The sequence below is a fragment of the Pinus tabuliformis genome, chromosome Q (genome assembly GCF_031772625.1).
Source record: "Pinus tabuliformis cultivar Carrire ecotype Pingquan chromosome Q, CPIR1, whole genome shotgun sequence".
NCBI lineage: Eukaryota > Viridiplantae > Streptophyta > Pinopsida > Pinales > Pinaceae > Pinus > Pinus tabuliformis.
In genome coordinates, this window is record NC_142296.1 from 235,953,586 (window position 1) to 235,969,316 (window position 15,731).

Genomic DNA, 15,731 nt, shown 5'->3' on the forward strand with positions numbered 1-15,731 from the left:
AATGCAGGAAATATGGGATTTCCTTGAATCCCAAGAAATCCCTGTTTGGTTTAGAGGAAGGTAAACTCTTGGGCCACATCATTTCTAAAGATGGCATTAGAATTGACCTAGATAGGATACAGGCTATCTTACAAATGCCCCACCCAAGAAATATCAAAGAGTTGCAAGGATTCTTGGGAAAAATCAATTTCTTGAGAAGGTTTATCCCAAACTTAGCAGAACTAATCAGATTATTAAATAACATGCTAAAGAAAGATTCAAAAGTCAAATGGACTGTTGAAGCCAATCAAGCCTTTGAAGGTATAAAGCTGGCCCTTACCCAAACCCCAGTCTTGACCAATCCTCAATTTGACAGAGAATTTATCATTTTCTCTTTTGCCTCCCAGCATACTATTGCTGTTGTTTTGTTACAAAAAGATGACCAAGGAAATGAGAAGCCAATTGCTTTCTTTAGCAGAGCTCTTAGAGATGCACCTTTAAAATATCAAATCATGGAAAAGCAAGCTTATGCTTTGGTTAAAGCCATTAAAGACTTTAGGATTTATATCCTTTATTCCCATGTTATAGCATATGTGCCAAGTCCTATTGTCAAAGACATTCTCACCCAAGAAAATTTAGAGGGCAGAAGAGGAAAGTGGATTGCCAACATCTTGGAATTTGATATTGAGATAAAACCTACAAAACTAATAAAAGGGAAAGGTTTGGCCAAACTAATGACAGAAGCAAATTTCCAAGCCTTAGACATCAACCAGCTAGACAGTGAACCGGAGCTGGCGACTCCAAAGATCAATGTAGCCTTTGAACAATCCCCTTGGTACTCTGATATATGTTATGTATTGCAAAACCTGTGTGCTCCCCCAGGATTGTCCAGAACTAAATGTAGGTTCTTGAAAATGAAAGCTTCTAAATTATGTGCTATGGATGGAAATTTATTGTGGAAAAACCATGAAGGCATATTGCTAAACTGCCTAATTGAGAATGAAACTGACAATATCATAAAGGAATTTCATGCAGGTGACTGTGGTGGACACTTGTATTGGAAGTCCACTGTGGATAAAATACTAAGGGCTGGTTACTACTGGCCCACCATGTTCTCTGATGTCAAGAAATTCACAACCTCATGTCATAAATGTCAAGTGTTTGAGGGAAAGCGACAGTTGCTGTCACTTCCCTTGAGGCCTATTGCAACAGAGAGACCTTTTCAACAATGGGGCTTGGACTTCATTGGGGAAATTCATCCCTCATCTTCAGGCCAACATAGATGGATCTTAACAGCCACAGACTACTTCACTAAGTGGATTGAAGCTGTTCCATGCAGACAAGCAAATGATTCCACTATCATTCAGTTCTTGGAGAACAACATATTGGCTAGATTTGGATGCCCTGACAAAATAATAACAGACAATGCTGCTGCTTTCAGATCCAAGAAAATGGTGAACTTCTGCCACAAATTTCACATTACCTTAGGCCATTCTACTGCATACTATCCCCAAGGTAATGGCCTTGCTGAGTCTTAAAATAAAAGCCTAGTAAACATTATAAAGAAAGTACTAGAGGAGAACAAAAAGAACTGGCATAAGAAGCTTGTGAATGCTCTATGGGCAGATAGACTAACAACCAAAAGATCAATTGGGACCAGCCCATATGAGTTGGTTTATGGATTAGAAGCCAAATTTCCTTCATCACTAGGAGTGCCTGTTATGAAACTTCTTCAAGAAAGCCAAGCTGAACCAAATGATATGCAAAGAAGAATCAATCAAATCATATGTTTACAGCAAACTAGAGACCAAGTTTTCAGCAGAGTTCAAGTTCTACAAGAAAAATTAAAGAAGGCCTTTGATAGGAGAACTAAGGCATAAGATTTCAACATTGGTGACAAAGTCCTCAAGTGGGATTCAAGAAGAGAGGATAAGGGAAAACATGGAAAATTTGATTCCCTTTGGAGAGGACCATTTGCTGTCCAAGCTGTACAAGGAAACAACACTTATTTCCTTAAAGGTCTTAATGAAACTGATTTGGATGAAGGTCTTGTGAATGGCAGGATGCTGAAGCATTATTTTGAATATCACCCATAAGTGCAGCCTGAGTTTTCCCTTGTACATATCCAGATGTATATATTATTTTCTGTCAACATGTAAAAATGCAATTTCTCAAAGTTTTCTTAAACTTCCAGCAAAAGGTAAATAAAATCAGAGCTCTACCAAGAAGAGAAGCACACAATTTTGGCATTTCAAAGCAGCAAACTTCAAGATTGGCAAGAGCAGTCAAGGGGCAAGGCAATCTGACCTGCTGTTCTTGGTCTTTCAAATGAAAAACCATCCCCAAGTGGAGCCACTGTTAGCTACCTATACCAATAGGTTTCATATTTCATGATTGGCATTGAAAAGGTCCAAATATGCTCTGCTTTGATGATGCAAAGATCACATATTTCCAAGAGAATATAATATGTGCTTATAGCTTGATGTAGACTCAAATTTTGATGGATGGTCCAACAGCCTAATCTGGATCATGCCATGTTTTGAATTTTCAGTTGTAGAATAGAGAAAGAAGTCTATCCAAACTGTTTAATCTTGGTAGACAAGTAGTTTAGGTAGAGAAGAAAGTCTCCCAACAGCTTAATCTGGGACCTTGGAAGAAATAAGGGTAGAAGTAGATAGAGAAACAAAAGAAAAGCCAAAGAAAAGAAAAGGCAAATAAGGGTCTGCAAGCCTAAGTGCACCCTCCAAGAAGAAACAAAAAATGCTAGGCAAGTAGATGGGTAGGCAGTTGGGGTTGCAGAAGTATAATTCCTTACAATTGAAGGTATGCTAACCTATTTCACAAAGCAAAGTCAATGGATTGGGAAGTCTTTCTTCTCCATCAGGTTGCAGCAAGCAAAGAAGCATGTCTAACTTCCCAATTTTCCCCTCTCCATTCATTACTAACATCCCCTCATCAGTTGATATTCATGAAAGAATTGGTGGTTTTTAGTGGTTCTTAGTCCTATTAGAAGCCACATTTCTTGTCTAAAACTCTTTTCATTTTGATCTACTCCTTAAGCTAAGTTATTTTCAAATAAACTTAGTGTTATCTCCCCTCATCCACTCCTTTTCATCCATATTAACCCTAACTCTATTATGTAACTCCCCTATATTACCCTTTCCCTAGTATTATAACACCATGGTGTATAAACCCCAAGCATTGTATAAATATCCCTCCCCTTGGCATTATAGCCAATAAATCCTCTGTCAGGGATCAAATTGGCATCTGGTCACTTTGTTGAACCTAAGTCTAACCCCCTCCCCTCTTCTGAATCCATTTGGCCCCTCAAAACCCTCATTTGTCAAAGAAAGCCTTATAAAAGACCTTGTTCTACCTATACCCGCTCTAATTTGCAAAAATAAACAAAAAACCCACTTTTGCCAATTATCCAAAGTGTCGGGGCCGCATTGTTTTTCATTGGAAAACATTACAAACACTATATTCCAAAGGTTTCCGCTGAGCGCGCGCCCCAAAAATATATATTATTTTAATCTTCATCCCCGTTCGTATCATCCGATGAAGTCATCAACCCGTCAACCGTCCGATCGAGCGCTTTTGATCGGACGGCCTCAATCCATATCGGACCAGCCCCGACGTCCGACAGATACCTTCCGATATCTGTCAGAAGGTGACGTCAGGCCTCCGCCACCCGTCATCCCCACAGCTCATCGGAGGTACGCCTGACAAATCCCTCTTCCGTATCATAAGCGGTGCGATGAGAAACCGCTAACTGTTTCCGGTTTTGGTCAATCCGCCAGGCCAGTGTCACCACCACGTCAGTGCCACCCCGCCGTCGCGTCAGCCCCTGCATCTGCCCCCGCGCTGATATGTCTGCCACCTCATCATATCCGTGGACCAATCAGAGCCTGCCACCTCACCTGATGACGTCATGCTAACGTCATCCGACCTTGACCCCACCTGATGACGTCATCCAAAAAAACGCGCCAATATGCCAAAATCCATATTTAGGCCAATTTTTGCGTTTTTTCATACTTTTTGCCGCAAGAGCTGTTGCTTTCTCTGCATGATTTTACGTCCAAATTTTACCACCTTTGCTGAAATCGACTCGGAGACGTCCAGCGCGCTATTTCCACAGTCATCTGTGACCATTGCTCGCTCTTTACCAGGTATTCTCCATTATAAATTCTTCATATGCCTACTTTGTCTGTGAATTCCCTCAAAAGAGCTTAAACGACAAAAAACTTGCAAAATTCACCGGCGAAATCTTGGTGCCTAGCCCCCATTTACAACTGTGAGCTCGAAAAACACCAGCTGAGCCTTGTTTGCCCATATTTTCACAAAAAACTGTACTTTGTTCGCGCAATCGCGAAACAGCTTACTCAAACTGTACCTACCTGTTAAAAAAGACAGACTGAGACCATACATTGGTCTTATTGGCACTTCAAGTAGTATTTCAATTTCTGCAGTTGTCTCACTCACCCTCTGTTCCATACAATTCACATTTCTCCCTCAAAGAAAACTCTTTATGTTGCTCTGCATAGCAACTCTATCCATAATCCTAGGAGAAGTCATGGATCCACCAGTAGCTCCAATAGCGTTGAACGTTGCTCCATTAAATGCCCCTCAGACACAATTGGAATGGCAGTCTCTGGCAGACATGGACTATCAGATTTCAGAGGAAATGCTGATGGGTACTAAGTTCCACATCCACCTGCTCAATGAATTGAAGGCCAAGCATGAGGCTGGAACAGATGTGCTGGGCATATGGGACTCATTCCTCCCTATTTTTAAGCTCCCTCAAGTTCACCAATTCCCTGATTTGATCCATCTGTGTGCTGAAAACTATGACCCCACTCAGAGGGCAGTTCTTGGCCCTTCAGGATCAGTTGTGTTCTATGTCACCCCAGAAGCTATCAAGGATATGCTCTGCTTCAGGACTGAGAAGAAACTGGCCCCTCTATCACTTGTAGACCTGATAAATCAAGGAGCCAGAATGACAGATGCTCAGGTCACCAAACTAAACCAGCTATACATTGGCTCTGACTCTGTGAAGTATCCTCCTATCAATCAAGTATACCTCAACCAACTGGGCAGAGATCTGGAAGACATGATTAGTCCCATTTTGGGCTACAACTCCATTGAGTTTGTTGATCAAACTGTGCTGGTAATCATGCTCATGTTTTCTCCTGGCAAGTCTCCTGTCTGCTATGACTATGCCACCTATATAGCAGACAAAATACATGAGCAACTAATGAACCTAGCAAGAGAAAGAGTGTTCAGGTATACCTCCTACATTTACCACTTGATCTTATATCATCAACATCAGAAATTCTCTTTCCCAATCAAAAGAGAGGATGCCCAAGGCAATCCAAGATCAGTGGTCTATTGGTCATCTGTTTTCCACTGTAGATTTGAAACTCCTTATACTTATTGTGAGTTCATAGATCAGTTCATCCACCCAGCTATGTCAATGATGATGGGCTCACCTCCTCCGAGGCTCACAGATGAAATGCAAAGGATCCTGCAGTTATCCAAATCATACAGCATTGGGGACTGGTAATTTTACCAGCACCACACCGTCATCAGGATGTATGGGTGTGAACTGCCTCCCTACAGACTACCCAGATATGTGCCTATGAGGCTATTTGCCCTAGAATACTTCAGGCAGTTTGGCAATGTTGATGTGCTTCACTTTTCAGGCAAAGGAAAGAAAGCACAGTTGAAAGTCAGGAACCAACTTGGCCACTTTGTCTATAACCAAAGGGAGGAAGGTTGGAGAGAAGCAGACAGGATGCTTGAGTCCCTTGGCCTTCAAACCAGTTTCCTCTGGAAACCTTATGACCCCAACCACTTCATCACTTTGAGAAGGCTCAGATATAGGCTCTCTGGCTATGATCATGTAAAAATCCCTCACATTGAAAAACATGCTAACCAAGCAAAATGGAGGAGAGGAACCCTAGAAGAGTCGGTTACACAAGAAGAGCTGAATCAAAGAGCGGTGAGGAATCTTAAAAAGATGGCTGACCTTGAACTTTGTTCACAGGTGTTTTCACTGCCAAGCACACAAGTGGGAGCAGTTGCATCCTCCTCGACTGTAAATTAGCAAGCACCCAAAGCCACTGAAGATATATCTAGCAAGGGCAAGGAAAAAGAGATGGATACTGAACAGCCACCGCATGAGAAGGTGCAGCAACAACAGCAACAGGTACAACAACAACAACAACAGGGATTGCAGCAAGAAGAAGGGCAGCATAATAAAGAACAGCCCCCACAGCAAGAAGGGGCAGTTGAGGCCCCAATGTCCACAGAACAGCAGGCACAAAATACGGTGCCTCCTAGGCAAGAAACATAAGTTGATGCATCAATCCTCCAAACTCCACAAAAGGAGGATACTAGCAGGAAAAGGGACAGAGAGACTCCCTTGACCACATCAGAAAGTCATGGTGAGAAAAGACAGAGAGTGAACCCTTTCTCTGATGAGGAAATGCAAACAGGGCAGTCTCTGGGCATGGGCCCACCTAGCAGGGAAGCATCTGCAAGTTCCTTCCAAGAGGAACAGAACAGAACTGTGGGAGGAGAAGTCAGCTCCTCTAGCCAGCAGAGGGAGGGTGAACTGAGCATCAAACAACAGTTCATAGACATAAAGAAAAGGAGTGAGCCCATAAAAATACAGTTGTACAATCATTTGCTGAAAATGGCTCCCACCAACCAGCAAAGATTGATGTCTGCTTTTGATGTCAGTGAAGGCAAGATGATCATGAGTCATTTCTTACCAGCTGTAGCACAGCCCCAGTCTCATGCAGACTATATAAGAACCAATCTTGAGGTCCTTGCCAAAGACATCCACCCAATGGATAAAATTGAGCTACACAAACAAACGGGTGAGATGGTCTATGCCTCCTTGGCTGACAAAACACTGGACAATTATAGGATGGAAAATAGCCTTAATAATACAGCTGCCCAACTTGAGTTGGAAAGGGCATCATCACAGGCTAAGGACAACAGAATTAGGTCCTTAGAAGATATAATTATTGAGATTGGGCATGATCCCAAAGATATCAAGGGCATCCAGGAGATATTGAAGTTAAGGGATGCAGACATGGCTGCTTTGAAGAAAAAGATAAAAATGCCAGCCACAATCCACCCTCAAACAGATGAGGTTGCCCAGCAGAGGCATGATAAAGAAGCCACAGATTTGCTGGTGTCTCTCTACAAGCAGCTTATCCAGGCACAAGAAAAGCTGGGAGAATCAGAGGCTGCACAGGCAGCACTACAGGCAGCTTTGAAGCAAAGAGAAGAAGGTCAAACCTCCCAGCCTCCTCCTGAAGTAATAAACCTTGAGGAAACTGCTCCAATCACTGTTCCTCCTCCTCAACAAGCAGAACAGGCAGCAACATCCACTTCAGCAGCACCACCAGCAACAGAGCAGGCCCCAAGCCTGGACATGCAAAAGCTGAGGAATGAGATCAAGGCCCTGGAAGCTCAAATGACAGAGCTGAATGAGACTAGGGATAAATTGGCCAAAGTGAATGATAGATATGACAAATCCAAGCAGTCTGTGGCCGAAAAGGGCAGGGAGATAAAAGCCCTCAAAGATAGAATCAAAGAGCTAGAGAATGAGCTCAAATTAGATAAAGTGGTGGCTGAGCTTAAAATAGTGCTGTGGGCTAACATTGGCCAATCTATAAATGAGCAATGGCAGTATATTGAAACAATCCATGAGCAGTTGGACCTCATTCCAAAAGCACAGACTGAGATTCAAAGATCAAGAGCTGCTCTGAGGAACATGCCTGAAATAGCCACCAGGATGATTAATGTGCTTAACAATAGGACAAGCACTCAGTTGGCTGCCATGGGAATTTCAAACAGAACTGAGCACATTCAGTTAATCAAGAGGGTTCTCACACTGAGAAACTTAGTGCAGACATTGGAAAGAAGAACCCAGGACATGCAGACTGAGGTGAACAGGTTTATGGAGAAGTTTCAGGTGTTAGAAAACAGAGGGCTCCCTAGCTTACTGAACAGCGCAGGGAAACTGTTCACACATGACCAGTATGCCAAAAGGGTTAACACATTTGCCACAAGTCAGATCATTGAGAAGCCCAGCACCTCAGAGGAAATAGGGCCAGCCACAGGACAGACTCTCTACAACAGAGTAGAAAATTTATTTTTTATAATGAATGAAATCGAACACCTGTTTGAGGCACCTCCCAATTTTTATAAGTATACAGAGGCAGAGGAGACTATGGATGCAATTCTCATGCATCAACTACCTACACTAGACTGGTGGACTAAGGCCATACAGAAAATTTTATAAACAGGAAGCCATTCAACAAATTTTGATCATCGAAAATGCAAACTGTCATACACAGGACAGTTTAAAAAGAATCAGCATGCATTAAAGATCAAAGCTGAGCCAACTCAGCAGAAATTTCGGCCAACGAAGCAAAGTAGGAAGCTACAGGTGTCCAGGCCGAGAAGCTACAGCAGAGCAGCTCCAAAAGCGCATTTCACAGCATTTATGCAGATCACTCCAACCGACTCAGTGGCCTCCAAAGGCCAAAATATCTTCTGACAAGCATAAAGATGCATTTACTTTGTATTCAATGATGTAATAACTTTCTGATCTAAATATCTTGAAAAGTTGGTGAAGATATTCAATTCTGAGATAACTTAGCACTCAGATATTTTGTAACAACCGATAGTATATATTTGCCCCTCGCACAAGCTTGCAGGGGTTGTTGTTGATTTCTCCTGAAGAAGTTCTTAGGATGTAAACATTTCAGAGTTTAATAAAGAAAGTGATGGAATTTCTCAGATTTCTGAAGTGTTGAATGCGTTCTGGTGTCTGTTGAAAACTGCTGGATTCCTGTGTATTTCACAATACAATAAGTTTCTGTAACTCTCTCTGTTATGTATTTTCGATCTATTAAAATCCATATATGTTTCTAATTTCTAAGTGTTTGACAACAAAGAAAAAGAATAACCTTCAGGACTTATTCATGCAATACCCTGAGTTCAATCTGTGTTGTTAATGAATGTTTTTCTTCAGCTATAACCTTGATAAGTGTAATTCTTAATTGCTGCACTTTCAGAATATATCTTTCAGAGTGAGCTTTGTTTCAGGAATTCAAGTTTGCTCCTGTGCAACATGTTTCACTTTCACATCACCAGCTTAATAGAGAATTCTTAATTGCTTTCTGTTGGCTGACCATGTTTCACCACTTAAGTTTAAATTTGTTTGTTTGAGATACACAATAGGCCCTGCAATCTGAACATCATCACTCCTGCGTTTCAAAGCATTTCACAACTCTAGACTCCATTTCCCAATGTTACACTACTCTCTGAACACTACATCTTAAGCCCTGAAAGAAGTCCTTCAACCAAAACATAAACCAAAACCTGAGCATAATAGCTAGCCTAAAAAAACACCAACAAAACAGAGACAAATCATAAAGAGAGAGCCCTCTCTGATCACAGTTTGGCTAGGAACTGTGATCCAAAGATTGGTTAGTGGTTACCTCGGCCGTATTCCCTTGGGAGTCATAGGGAACAACCTGGGTGTTAACAATATCTAAGGGATATTTTTTTCTACGTCTGGAGTTGTCTATACTCTTGTTATTTGTTGTTGTAGTATGTCGATTATACTATTATTTCTATGATGTATGGGACAACTAAGGAGATTATATATTGCAATAGTAGTTGAATCATGTTAAGGGACTCGTATATTTTGCTTGGTCAAGTGGTTGACAAAGAGTTAAGTGTATTTGCATGAGATTGTTGATGCAGTGCTTGGGTTGTAGAAAAATTTGATGGTAGGTTAACCCGATAATGCAATATAAATCAAAGCAGAATACTATAACCTACTTCTACTATCAATTTGTGGAAGCTTAAAGATCAAGCTGAAAAATATAACCAGAAGAAGAAGAATCAATGCACAATACACATGAAAATACTTTGGGGAAAGCCTCAACTAAAAACCCCATTATTTGTATTATCATACAAGGTGGAAATACATAGGAATTATACAAAGCCTTAGCTCTCACAACGAGCCAGCTCTCAGTACAATCCTCACAGATGCTCACAGGCAATCTTGGCTGCTCTCCAGCCTTCCTCTCTGCCCTCCAAGATCCTATTTCCTTGCGCTGTTCCTCTGGGGTGATTTTCCTTCAACCAAGTGGAAATTTAACAATTTACCAAGTGGATGATTCTGATCTCACACACCATTAGAACTGCACAATCCTCAAGGAATTATGCCTTGACTGCATGCATGAGTTTTCTTTGTAAGAAAACACATGCAACTGATGGTACACTATCCTTGTCTTTAATCTCAAAAGGGTCTTTCTCAGAATAAACATGCATGAGTTTCTGATGAGGGAATCTTTAGTGAACTAGAGTACACTAGTTGAGTGCATGCATGCATCGACTGACTGTTAACTCTCTATTAGTTCCTCAAACAATTTGGAACTAATTTAACTAGACTTAACTTAGTAGTAAACTAAGTTAGCTAATTACAACTCAAATATAACTCAATATTATCTCCTTAATTTAAGGCTTATCTCCTTAATTTGACGGATAACTCTTGCATGCCTTCAGAAAGACTTCTAACTTGAATTTATCAAACTAATTAATTCAAAATGAATTAATTAATTATTTCCAAGTAGCTATTAAGACTAAATTCGATTTTAATTCACAATTTAATTCAAGGACAAACTAAATTGGAATATTCTTGTTGCCACATTTCAACACTCCCTCTCAACAAGAAAGGGATTATTTGCCACCCCGATCCTGTCTCATTGGAACTTGAATTTACACTTTGACAATGACTTTGTCAAAATGTCAGCATCTTGCTCCTCTTTTGAAATGTACTGCAGCAACATGATCCTCCCATCATTAGTAGCTTGCTTTACCTTGTAAAGCCAATGGGAACTCACAACTGACTTGTTCTCCGGTCTCGGAACCATGTCCCAAACACTGTTACGAACTATGGAGTCATACTCCTCCACCATAGCATCAACCCAAATAGGCTACTGCACTTCTTCCTCAAAGGAAGATGGCTCGGTCTCAACACATTCCCTAACAAGGGCCATGAATCTAGTGTACCTCTCAGGTGACCTCCTTTGTTTGCACTGAGAAGATGGTGCTCCCACATTCTCTCTCGCATCCTCCAACAATCTATCAGCTTCTCTTGTGCACTTCCATCCATCTCTGGAAGACTCTGCTTGAGTGGATGTCTCCACTCTTAGAACCTCTACATGTGGCTGCTCCGCATCAATTTGAGGCTCCTCCTCCTTAGGAACCAACAGTTCCTCCACAACCTGTAGTTGGAGCTCCCTCTCAAGGGAAACTCACCTAGCCTTCTGCTCATCAAACTTGAGATATTTACGAATTATTGTCCTTCGACTGGTAGGCAAGTACATCCAATAGTTGTGAGGTGTATTAGTGTACCCCACAAGTATCCCCAACTTTGTTGTCGGCTCAAGCTTCTTCCATGCATCCTTTGTCACATGGAAATATACCGATGAGCCAAAGATCCTGAAGTGACCCACATCTGGTCTCTTACCAGAGAAAGCTTCCTCTTGTGTCTTCATCCTAAGTATGCAATGCAGGCTTCTATTATGCAAATAGACCATTGTTTTGCATGCCTCAGCCCACAAGTGAAGTGGTAGGCCTTGGTCATGAAACATTTCTCGTGCTGCCCCTACAATAGTTATGTTCTTCCTCTCGGCCACCCCATTTTGTTGTGGGTTATGAGGTGTCGTCAACTCTAATTTAATTCCTTCCACTACATAGAAGTCCTTAAACTCTTGAGAGACATATTATCCACCGTTGTCACTTCTCAAGGCCTTGATCTTCTTCCCTGATGCTTTCTCGACCAAAGCTTTGAACTCATAAAATTTTGTGAAAGTTTGGTCCTTCTTTTGCATGAAATAAATACAACATTTACGAGAATAGTCATCAATGAAAATCACATAATACCTTTTCTTCGCTGTGGATGTCGTCGAGAATGATACACACACATCATTATGAACTCACTCTAAGATAGCCTCTGCTCGATTGTCTCGATCATGAAAGGAAGACTTGGTGTACTTTCCCAAGGTACAACCTTTGCATATGTCAACTTGCTCAAGTTTACCTTTGGGAAGTCCTGTAGATATCTGCTGCATTATCTTCAAAGCCACATGATGCAAATGGCCCAACCATCTGTGCCACAACTTGCCAATGTCTTGGCTTTGCACCAATTATGCTTTCGTACTTAATGCTGCACAATCATCTACCTGTAGTTTATAGAGATTCTTCACCCGAATCCCTATCCTCTTGGTCTAATCCGTGGCTATGTGTCTTAGGAATGCCTTTCCTTTACTGAAGACAACATCATAGCCTTATTCCTCCAACATTGCGACCTTTACCAAGTTTTTCTTCAGTCCAGACACATACATCACATCTGTCAAGGTGATAGGAGGTCCATGCTCCCTCTGAAAAGAAATCGCCCACTCCTAAAACACTATACCTTCCATCATCACTCATCTCTATGCACATCTTGAGGTCTTTCTCCTCCAAGGAACTGAATAACTTTTTATCACCGGTCATGTGGAATGAGGCTCCACTGTCAAGATACCAGACACAACCCATCATCGATGACACCATGCATGTGATGAGGGTAAAGTCCATTTCGAACTAAGAGGCTAATGCCTCACCTTCTGATCCTTCTGAGGATCCCTTCTTGGACTTCTTCGATGGGAAATTAGTCGCATAATGTCCCATCTTGTGAAAATTAAAGCATCTTACTTTATACTTCACCCTTCTTCCCTCCATGAGAAGAATTCGATTTGGAATGGGAAGCCTTCCCCTTCCCTTTCCTTGCCTTACTTGCTAAGGCCAGATTTTCTTCATCATCATCCTTGGATGAAGAACCATCTCGTGTGCTCCTCCTGATCTCCTCTTGCATCAAATCCAACCACAGTGATTCCCAATTCGGTAGTTTCTCTATTCCATTCATAGAGTCCTGGTAGCTATTCCAACTCTTTGGAAGGCCAAGAAGAGCGAGGCTCACCATATCATCATCGGTAGTAGTTATTCCCACACTACCAAGCTCATCTCTATAGGTGGTGAGCTTGTTCAGATATGTGGAAATAGTATCACCCTTCTCCATCTTGATTCTTGGAAGCTTATCCTTGAGCGCCAATTTTCTTTGGTCGCTGCTATTCTAGTAGAGTTCCTTCAATGTCTTCCACATTGAAAATGGAGTATCCTTCCCATGGAGACTCGAGACAATATGGTCTCGAACTCCCTCAAGGATGATCCATCTCGCCTTTGCCACACACTTCTTCCACTCAACCAACTCTTGTGCATTAGTTGAAGTTGGCTTTGGGATTTCTTGATCAATGAATTCCTTCAAGCCATTGTCTTCTAATACAACCTCCATTCTATCTTTCCATGCTATGTAATTCGAGCTACCTTCCAAGGCATACTCAAGTCTCAAGCCATAGAACGCCATTGGCCAACCTTGAATTATGATATGAATTCAATTTTCCCCTGTAACCCCGAACTTAAAACTTTGAATTCTTTTCTCAATATACTATTTTCACAGCTCTGATCCCCTGTAGAAAATTTGTACAAATCTAGCTCTGATACCATGTAGAAAAATCTGATGGTAGGTTAACCGGATAATGTAATATAAATGAAAGAAGAATACTATAACCTACTTCTACTATTAATTTGCAAAAGCTTAAAGATCGAGCTGAACAATATAACTAGAAGAAAAAGAATCAATGCGCAATACACATGAAAATACTTTGGGAAAAGCCTTAGCTTAAAACCCCACTATCTGTATTATCATACAAGGTGGAAATACATAGGAATTATAAAAAGCCTTAGCTCTCACAGCTAGCCAGTTCTCAGTACAATCCTCACAGTTGCTCACAGGGAATCTTAGCTACTCTCCAACCTTCCTCTCTGCCCTCCAAGCTCCTATTCCCTTGCGTTGTTCCTTTGGGATGATTTGCCTTCAACCAAGTGGAAAAACAATTTACCAAGTGGATGATTCTGATCTCATACACTGTCAGAACTGCGCAATCCTCAAGGAATGATGCCTTGACTGCATGCATGAGTTTTATTTATAAGAAAACACATGCAACTGATAGTACACTGTCCTTGTCTTTAATCTCAACTAGGTCTTTCTCATAATAGACATGCATGAGTTTCTGATGAGGGAATCTTCAGTTAACTGGAGTACACTAGTTGAGCATATGCATGCATCAACTGACTGTTAACTCTCTATTAGTTCCTCAAACAATTTGGAACTAATTGAACTGGACTTAACTCAGTAAACTGAGTTAACTAATTACAACTCAAATATAACTCAATCTTACCTCCTTAATTTAAGGCTTATCTCCTTAATTTAAGGGATAACTCTTGCATGACTTCAGAAAGACTTCTAACTTGAATTTCTCCAACTAATTAATTCAAAATGAATTAATTAATTATTTCCAAGTAGTTGTTAAGACTAAATTCGATTTTAATTCACAATTTAATTCAAGGACAAATTAAATTGGAATACTCTTGTTGCCACATTTCAACATGGGTATCTAGAGTTATGGGATAGGTTGGTTTTTGAAGGTTTTGTTACAGTGACCATTGTGTTGTTGATGACAGAGTATATGTTTAGGAGTAGTGTTGAAATTGACAGGGATACTATTGATGATAGAAATTCTGGAGTTGTCTTTAAGGTTTACTATCATTGATTAACTGCTTTTGAAACATGTCAAGGGTACTAGTGTTTGCATGATGCTAGTGTTTACAGTTGTAGATGAAGTTACTGAAAACCATAATTGAAAATTAGTATGTTGTTAAAATGCTAATGCCCACAAAAAACTTTTACAACAATTCGGCATTCTGATCTAGATGAATAAATAATGAATAGATGGTGCTAATGATAGAGATTGGCCATTGTGACTTAGTGACAGGGCTAATGAAAGAATGTTTTCTCTTTTCTATTGAAACTATTATGTTGATAATAATGCTATTATATTGTTGATTGTTGAACAATGAAGAAGTTTGAAGTTTGTCCAAAATGGTTTTGTATTAATTTTTGAAATTGGTGGATCCAGTTTGAAAATGGATGAAAGGGAGGTACACATTGTATTGGGGGTCGGTGCCTCCAACTAGTTAGTTCTAGCAAGATAATTTGAGGTAGTAGGTGCTTCCTGCTAGTGGGTGCTAGTGAAACAATGAAGAGAGTGGGTTCTTCTTGCTGGTGGGTGATAGTGAAACTGTGAAGGGAGTGGGCACTTCACATTAGTGGGTTTCAGTGAAATAGTGAAGGGATTGGGTGCTTCCTACTAGTTGGTGCCAGGGAACATATATAATGAAATATTTAAGAAGAGAAGAAGAATAATGGTGGTTTTCTCCCTTTATGGGTCTCCACCTTAAAAATATTTGTGTCTTATATACTTCTCATGTGTTTGAACAATGTAAACTTTGAAACAAGAACTATAAACTCAAAACGGGAACTCTAGCCAAAAGAACCCAAAAAAACATGAAAAATAGTGCTAAAAATGAAAAAGGTTGATGCTAGAATAACACTTTTTTTTTCTAGGGTAATTTTCAACATGTTTTAAAAATGGTAGTGAAAATCAATTTTTTGTGCAAAAAATGTGCAAAAAACACCCTCAAAACGAAAATTGTTGATGATGGAATAACACTTTTTTTGCATAGGGTAAATTTTCAACATTTTGAAATAATGGCGT